Below are 8,504 nucleotides of genomic sequence, written 5' to 3' on the forward strand. Positions count from 1 at the left end.
TCCACCAGTTATACTTGCTTATCCCTAGAAAGTTGCTTGGTGCTAAAGCCGATTCCAGCTGACATTGGGCAAGAAGCAGAACGCAGCCTGGACAGGTCGCAAACAAACCTCTATTCACACTCATTCACACTAAAGGCCAGCTTAGAGTCTCCAGTCAACTTAACCTTAACCTTTTTGGACTGTAGGAGAAAACCTGAACAAGAAAAGGAAAAGAAAGACAATTCTCACAGGCTTGGGCACAACATGCAAACCCCACACAGAAAGGCCCCATCTGGCTACTGCATTCAAACCAGTTCATGACAGCTGTAACCTCTGTACACATGCAGTCAGCAAAATGATGACATGCAGTATGTTGAATAATGTGATTATTATTATTATTTTATTATTTGAGAAGAAGTAAATTAGCACATTTTACCGCCCAGTTCAATTTGTAACAATGCATCATAATTTGGAATGAATGGGGCAGTACAGTGCTGCAGTAGTAAGCACTGTTACCTCACAGGGAGAAGGTTCTGGGTTCAAACCCGCCACGCAAATTCAGTCTCTCTATGTGAAGTTTGCATGTTCTCCCGGAGCATACCCTCTTTCTCCCCCATTTAAAAGACTTGCAAGTTAGGTCAATTGGTGACTCTGAATTTACCCTAGTTGTGAATGTGAACGCATCAATAAGTGTCAGCCCTGTGATTGACTTTTTGCACATTTGCACAGACAATGTTTTTGTGACTTACTTTGCTTTAGCTTCACTTACGAGCACATTGCTCCATTTCTTGGCACATTACTTTTAGCTGTGGATCAATGGAATAACATGGATCCATTATTTTTAAGTACGGAGAATAAAGTATCTAGAAGTGAGGTATATTAAGTTAGTAAACCACTGCCTTGCAAACGTAAGGACTGGGCTCAGAAACCATGCACCTAGGTGTTTTCTTTCCTGTACTCTCTCCTTACATACTAATATGGTACTGCATTGGATGATTCTGCCAGAGAACACTTGAACAATTCAAATTCCTCTGGCAATTCAAATGATATAAACAAGACTTTACTGAGAACCTGGTTCATAGAAACCTGAAAGTTAAACTGCTTATCATTGCTTCTCTGTACAGTTATAATTTATTCTTTCAGTTAACGGGTCAGCTGCTCAATTTCAAGTGTCAGCAGATTGTTGTGATCCAAATAATGTGTGTCCAATTATGATGGGGTCAGTTGGCCAATACTGGAACGATCCAATGAGAGAGAGAAAGCAGGATATATCTGAATCACACCGAATTATGTAGCTTTTGTTGACACACTGCAGCCGTTCTCAGTGAGAGGCAGAACAGGGTTTACTTTCATTACTTGCTGTAACAAGACCATCATTTTGCATAACCCCAGTTTCTTCCTCTCCGAAAACAGACTTTCTGCTTCTGGACATGTAAAATCATGTGGCGGCGGGAGGTATCAATATTTTATACTACAATCTCTGTCACACTTCCAGTGTGTGTGTGTGTGTGTTTGTGTGTGTGTGAGTGTGTGTGTGTGCCAGATATAAAGGAATTTCATGAACATGCCTTTCTCCTGGGGATTCCAGGGATGACTGTGGTTTGTTTAAAAAACGCCAGCACTGTCATGTGTTTCTGGTTTACATCTAATTCATGTTGTCATATAAAATATTAGCTCCGATGGGATTTCAAATCGATTTCGATCAGATCCGCCCAGGGAATGTGTTTTGTGGACTTAACAGTGCGGGCGAGGCATTTTTCTGTGGAAACAAAAGGGCACACGTGTGGCACGGAGAGAGAAAGAAAGGAAAAAGAGAGGGAGGGTTAAAGAGAATTACATCCAGAGATAGGTGGTGCATTCTGGCAGACAGTAGGAATCCATTTCACGCCCAGATGAAAGCAGTATGAGAGGGGGAATGTGTGTGTAGCCTGTGTATGATAGGTGTGGCAGGACAGGGGTTAGGCCTGTTAGCTTTTCCTAGGTGGAGGAGGGAGGGAGGGAACACTTCATAACCAGGACCAATGCTCTTCAATTCAATCAGTGACAGACCCGAGGGGAAACCACAAGTTATTGCAGCTTATTGTTTATTTTGTGTTTTTCTGTCCAGATAAGCCATCTCATACGAGACAATCCATTACAGTTTGACAAAGTATACATATTTTAAGATCCACTGTGACTTATGGGACATAAAATGGATTAGACATAGTTCTCTTGTGCAGGCAGGCACAGTATCAGTGTACTGATAGTTAAAGTCCCTACACACTGTGATTTTTGGTGAACATGACCAAGGCCCTGCTCAGACTTCCAGCCAATCCAGATGGTAATCAGACTGATTTTAGAGTCTAGACAGCTACAACCACATGATATGCAATTTTCTAAATCAGATACCAAGCCAGATTTGGAGGCTGTTTGAAATGCGATTCCGATCTGATTACTAAAGATGGGTTTCAGTCAAATTGGATTTAAAATGGTCTTTTGCCTCACTCGCAATACAACACACAACAACAATGTCAAATCCAGAGTGACAGATCTGCATCAGAGTGACTGAGCAGAATCCGTGCTTGGACCAGCACCTGTTTGTTGGGTTTTTATCTGGTGTAAAGGAGGTGCTACATGACTTTACAGGCTGTCGTACGGAGGGCGAGATGATTTATCTCCATCTCCCATGCTACTACATTGGAAAGCTACGTCACCAGAGGCCTAGGTTGTTAGCACAGTAAGCCATGCAGGTGGGTTTTAACTCTAACTGAGTTTTTCAGTTAGACACATATTTCTCATCTAATTTCATCCTGATGGGGACATGAATGGTTGTAACAAATATCATGGTGATCCATCCAATTATTTTTTTTACGACATTTCCATATAAAGAGGCAAAAGTGTCATGCTAAAGTTAGGGTATCAGTCATCACTTTGTTCTCTTGAGCATTTAAGGGTTGTAGCTGGGAGCACACTGGTTTCTTTAGGTCTAGGTTAGCCTGGCCATTGTAGCTGGTAACTAGCTAGCGCGGACCAGTCTGCTGATGAAAGACAATGGCGAGACATTGTTATGGAATTCAATAACAGAATCAGTTGCAGCAAAAAAAGTTGTATGTTGACAATATAACACTGCTTATTAAAGCTCTTTACCTGAAGCATATACTTTACTTTGTCTGGCCTTAACATAGATACTCCTCAAGCATACACACAGGAGAGGGATATATCTTCCTCCCAAAACATCCAAACTAAACTACGTCACACCACTTTAGGTAACCCATCAACCCCTAAGAAAAAGCCTGGGACAATGTCTGTAAAAAGCCTCTATCAAGCCAAAGAACAGTTGATGAAATATTTAATTCTGGACCAAGTAAATCCTTGTTTTCACCATGACATCCTTCTTTTTGTCTCATACATAAAATCAAATTTCATCCCTGTCCACTGCAAAATATGTTAAGGAACAAAAATGATGTTTGAATCTGAATGTAATGACAGAAAAATGCACTTTGGCAGCTCCCGGTGAAGCTCCTATATCTAATAGGGCGTTCTCCTTACTTAGTCCCAACGGATGTATTATACATGCTGGAAGGACTCGTCACATAGATCCTCTCTGAGCTATGTGATTAAGATGAAACAGTCGGGGGAAAAACAACTAAGGGGACAAAGCTGTTTAAGGTCAACATGGCGTCATGGGAAGGAAGGGAGGGTAAAGAGACTACAGTTAAACCAGAGAAATCTGGTTGCAGCTCCTGAGTTGGCAAGTACAGCAGAGATTCAGTGTCTTTGAGTGGGACACTGAATCTCTTGCACAGGGAGAAACACTTAAAGGACCGTACCAATGTGTTTAACAATTAACCACAGATCAAATACTATATGTCTTTAGTCTTATTTTGCACTGATGCGGTATTTTCTGGTTTCACCTCAACTCAATGAGAAAACTTGAGTTAAATTGGCATGAAATTGGTAGATGTAGTTTTTGTAATTATACTGGGTGCTTCCAAAGGAACTCCACTGTGAGAATATGAACCCTGTAGAGCAGGGCAATTTATTGTTCTTTTGTTTATCAGTCGCTGGCTTCTAATTAAAGCTGCTGTGAAGACTTTTCGGCTGGTTATGAAACAGAAATTAATTCTAATGACTCTATATGAGCTACAAAAGCAAACCAGACCATTAGCAAGATGATTGATTATTTCCAAATAGTTGTTTTTTATGCCTGAAACTGCTGGCGGGGGGTAGGTGTCGGATGAAGTGATTAACTGCACGCTGACTATGTTTACATTTTCCAGGGCAAACATTTGTGAGTGATACACATGACTGAAGAAAGCAGGATAAGATGTTGTTGTTAAAAACCACCACTTGAGCATGTCCAGGACAAAATCAGCAACCTGTGCTTTCCGACGACGATCAGAATGTTGAAGCAGGAAAGACTAACATTCAAATCTGGGGAGGAGTGGGCGGGGGGAGACAATGCTCTCCAATATTTTGAGTTTGGACTGCAGTACCCTTTTTAGACGCTAGCTATCAATGTTACATATTGGTCCTTTAAAGCCCAAATACATTCACATTCAGGTAGATAGAGCAAGCAGAAACACAACACCACAACAAGAGATTCTTGATGGCACAGGAAAAAGGAGTAAATTGTCTGATGGAATGGCAGGATGGCTTAATTATAAGCTCGTCATTGCTCAGGTTGTTCATGTTTTCTACTTATGTGAGAGAACTACGATAACATGCAACTGTAAATTCCGTCCAGGAGGACCACACCGATGTCAGATATTCAAACTTTGGATTACAAAGCCATTTAATGTTAGTATTGATGACCCACCTAATGTAACCAACCTGCTCTCTTCCACTAAAATAAATTCTGTTTTATAGTCTACCCTTGGACAGATTTCATGTAATTTCAGCATAATACTCTGTCAGACTGTCGCACGTTTAGTTCAGCTAAAGCTGAGATGACGGAATAATCATGTTGAGTAATTGTGATCTTTTAGCTCTCAGTAGCACAGTATGTACAATGCGCAATGTGAAAGTATTAAAACAGTGAAGCTTACAATTTAAACAACCTACATCATGTATAAAATGAATCTACTGTATGTGGGCTCATGGCCATCTGGTTAGGGGCTGTTCAGCGAGACTCCCAGCAGGCAACCAAAGCTGTGAGCCAAGACCCCAGGCCCAACACCCTGCCGGACTTTGAAATCAGATCTTTATTGTCCATAAAGCCTCAGCCAAGTATGAAGAATCAGCCCTCCCTAACAAAACACACTCATCCAGCCGAGAGAGGGACAAAATGAGAGAGAAATTGGTCGTGAGTAAGACACAGACAGAGAAATTAAGACAGAAATTGGAGAACTAAGAGAGGGTAAGGTGTTTGAGAGAAGCATGTGGAGAGAGAACAGACAGTACAAAGCAGAGAACAATGACCATGTGCAGACTCACAACCATGCCACAGTTATTTATAGGTCATAGAGAGATAACTCAATTTTCATAACTTTCTAATTTTGTTGTGGTTGGTCCCAGGTCACATATCAATGCAGCACTGTTCAAGGAGTGAAGCCGTCGCTGTATGTTCACATTCCGAAACTGCATTCTAACTTTCACCGTGTTGTAAGACCACATGACAAGTGGGATATGTCATGTCAAAGGTCAACACATGTTGCAAATGAAGTTAATGGAGAAGTGTATCGCTGACTTTTTAAATATAAAAAAACAGGTACATTCTGTGTAGAAACAGAGAATTACAAGAGCCTGGACACCTTGAGAAATAGCAGATACTGCATATGACACTTCTGTGGAAACAAGACAACAATAGAGTAGATTCATAAAGGCCTGATCACATGATAACCAGAGGCTGTTTTTCCACTAATCCCATGCTAATTAATGAATTATGAGAGAAGAAAAATAAAAGTCTGTTCATCTGACACCTAAGCTGCACGGACAAATCAATGAGCTATTGGTTACAAGACACAGAAAGAATCCCTTGTGAATTTGCTAAAGACAAAAAACACAAAAAAATGTGGTGAGCTGTACAAATGTAATCATCTTGTTAATTCAACAAAAAAAAATCTGTAAAACCAACATTGCCATTATGCGTTCTCACCTGATTTGCTGCACTGCCTGCAACTGCTGAATATAACCAGAGATAATACTTATAATAATAGATAGTAAAATCTGTACTCATTGAAGTCATGTTCCTGGAGACGCCACAAGCGTAAGTAAGATATTAACTATCCTGATTCTTTGCGTTCTCCACAAACTACTAAGAAATACAGGTCTTTAACTTGTTGTGTTGTGTTTCATGGCATAATCTCTTTAGAGTGAAACATAGCCAAAGGTAAAAGGTATCAGATGCTTCTCTTTTAGTTAGAAAGCAGAAGATGACAGGGACAACGATACTGCAAGTCAACCTTATCGCTTCTGTCTTTATAGTTTATCATCATAATGTATGGAAAACAAATGTAAGGACTTATTTACCTTTGTCTCTTATGTCTTAGTTCATTAAAAAGATTCAAATTTACAGTCTGTCCTATAAAAAAAGTGTCCTGTCTTTATGCAATACGAGGTTTGTTTCATACAAAATGCATATAATTTGTATGTGTGTGAAGTGAAAAAACAATGAATGAATGAAATAGCAAATGATAAAAAATCACCAAAGAGCAGAGTCCAGTTTCTCATACACACAGCCTCATAACTGTTGAATTGATTTAGCTTATAATCCAGTTAGCTACTTGGCATCCTAAATGCTTTTCCATTCTTCTGAAATTTCATTCTGAAAATAGTTCAAGTTCTAGGGCTGAAAAATGTATTAGAAACATTTTTAACAATGTGCAGCAGCGCAGAAAAATACAAAAAAACTCTGGAGGTGTGTGAAGCCTGTGACCTGCTATAACCAATGACATACAGGCCACAACGTGAGTCGAGGCGATAGGCTGACAGTCATCAAGGATTGCCCTGTTTCAGTCTACAGGGTGGGACTTTTACATTTACTTAACTTTAGACTCATGTCATGGAAAATTACAAGAGCTGCATATTCTAAAATTGTGTTCTTTACTCAGCAACATTGCTTTAAATGGGCCAAATCTGGCAATAGCTTTATTGGGATTTTAGTTAATTTTTTAATATTTTTGTTTTAAGTTCTTCAAATCGTTGACATGGCAGTGACACTCAAAAATATCTAAATGCTTAAAACTTTGGATAGATTCATGAAATGTAAAATATGATTTCATTATTTTAGGTCAAGACTTCTCATTGCCAAGATAAGTTAGGGGTTTCAGTGAGAGTGGGCATGACTGAAGGCATGTCACTGATGAGAGTTACTGCCACGGTTATGGTTCTTTGCATTAGTGAATGTACCCGAGGACCTCATGAAAGACAGTGGTACTTGACTGGGTGGGTTTGCCTTGTGTTACACTTGTGATTGATTGCATCACTGCAGTGGAACGAAGTCGGGTGTCAGGGCTTTTATGGGCGACTACAGTACTGTGGTGTTGAATTTCAATGGATATGCCCTTGGCCAGATACAGGCGATAATACTACCCAGGCCTCTTGCACACACACTCACAAACAGACACATTTAATAATGGAGATTATGCTGAATAAATAAACTTTGGCTTCTCTAGAGCACAACATGTTAATATAAATCAACAGTTTATTCTTTATATGATCTTTTAAGCCATAGAAAGACAGGGAAAGACACCCACCCATATGGCTTTAGAACGTGCCAGTCTGTTGGCACAGGCTTCAGAAAGGTGCTACCACACCTGTGCTGACATCATCTCATTCCATAAGCTCTGATTTCGGGTCCACCATAAACACACTGTATGTCAGGACTGTGTGTGTGCGTGCGTGCGTGCGTGTGTGTTTACCCCTTTTTGCTTTCAGCCGGGTCCTCCTAAAACTAATTGCAGTTTCTTTCTCTCTCTCCCTCTCTGAGTGACAGCGAGGATTTCTGTTCGCCCGGAGCGACGTCACAGCAAGGTGGAAGAAGCAGAAAAAGAGGGTATTTTTTTCTCCCTTTACCATCCAAAGAAAACACATCGCCAGACAGTGGCACACAGACAGTACCTGCAGCCGGTGCGCACCACAAATACCTCACTCGGGTTGATTGGCGCGTCATTTCACAGCGCGTAAAGAACGACCAACGTCCATCCTTCCATTAGCTACGCCGCTTATCCTTTTTTTTATTGTTTTAAATATTCACCATGAGAGACTCCGACTATCGTCACAACGAAAGTGTTTCATGCTCTTTTCGCGGTCAGAGAGGACTTCACTAGTCGGAGACACTTCTTGTTCCTCCTCAGAGCACTTTGAAAGCATGTAATGTGCCGCGACTGATCGAGCAGAAAGACAATGAAGAGGTTAACCACACCTTTGAAAGCGGACATCTCTTCAGTAGCCTCTTGACCAACTTTGTTGCGCATTAAAATGCGCCCGACAGAAGAGGAGTTGGATGATGAACTTATTGCGCTCTTGTTGACAGACAGTTTCCAGTGAGCTTTTTGCTGAGTGCACCGCCAGAAGACAAGGACCTCCTATGTATTTAAGAAATA

Source organism: Semicossyphus pulcher, unplaced genomic scaffold, assembly GCF_022749685.1.
Source record: "Semicossyphus pulcher isolate SPU_LCO1_2020_fin unplaced genomic scaffold, fSemPul1.0.p SCAF_15, whole genome shotgun sequence".
Lineage (NCBI taxonomy): Eukaryota > Metazoa > Chordata > Actinopteri > Labriformes > Labridae > Semicossyphus > Semicossyphus pulcher.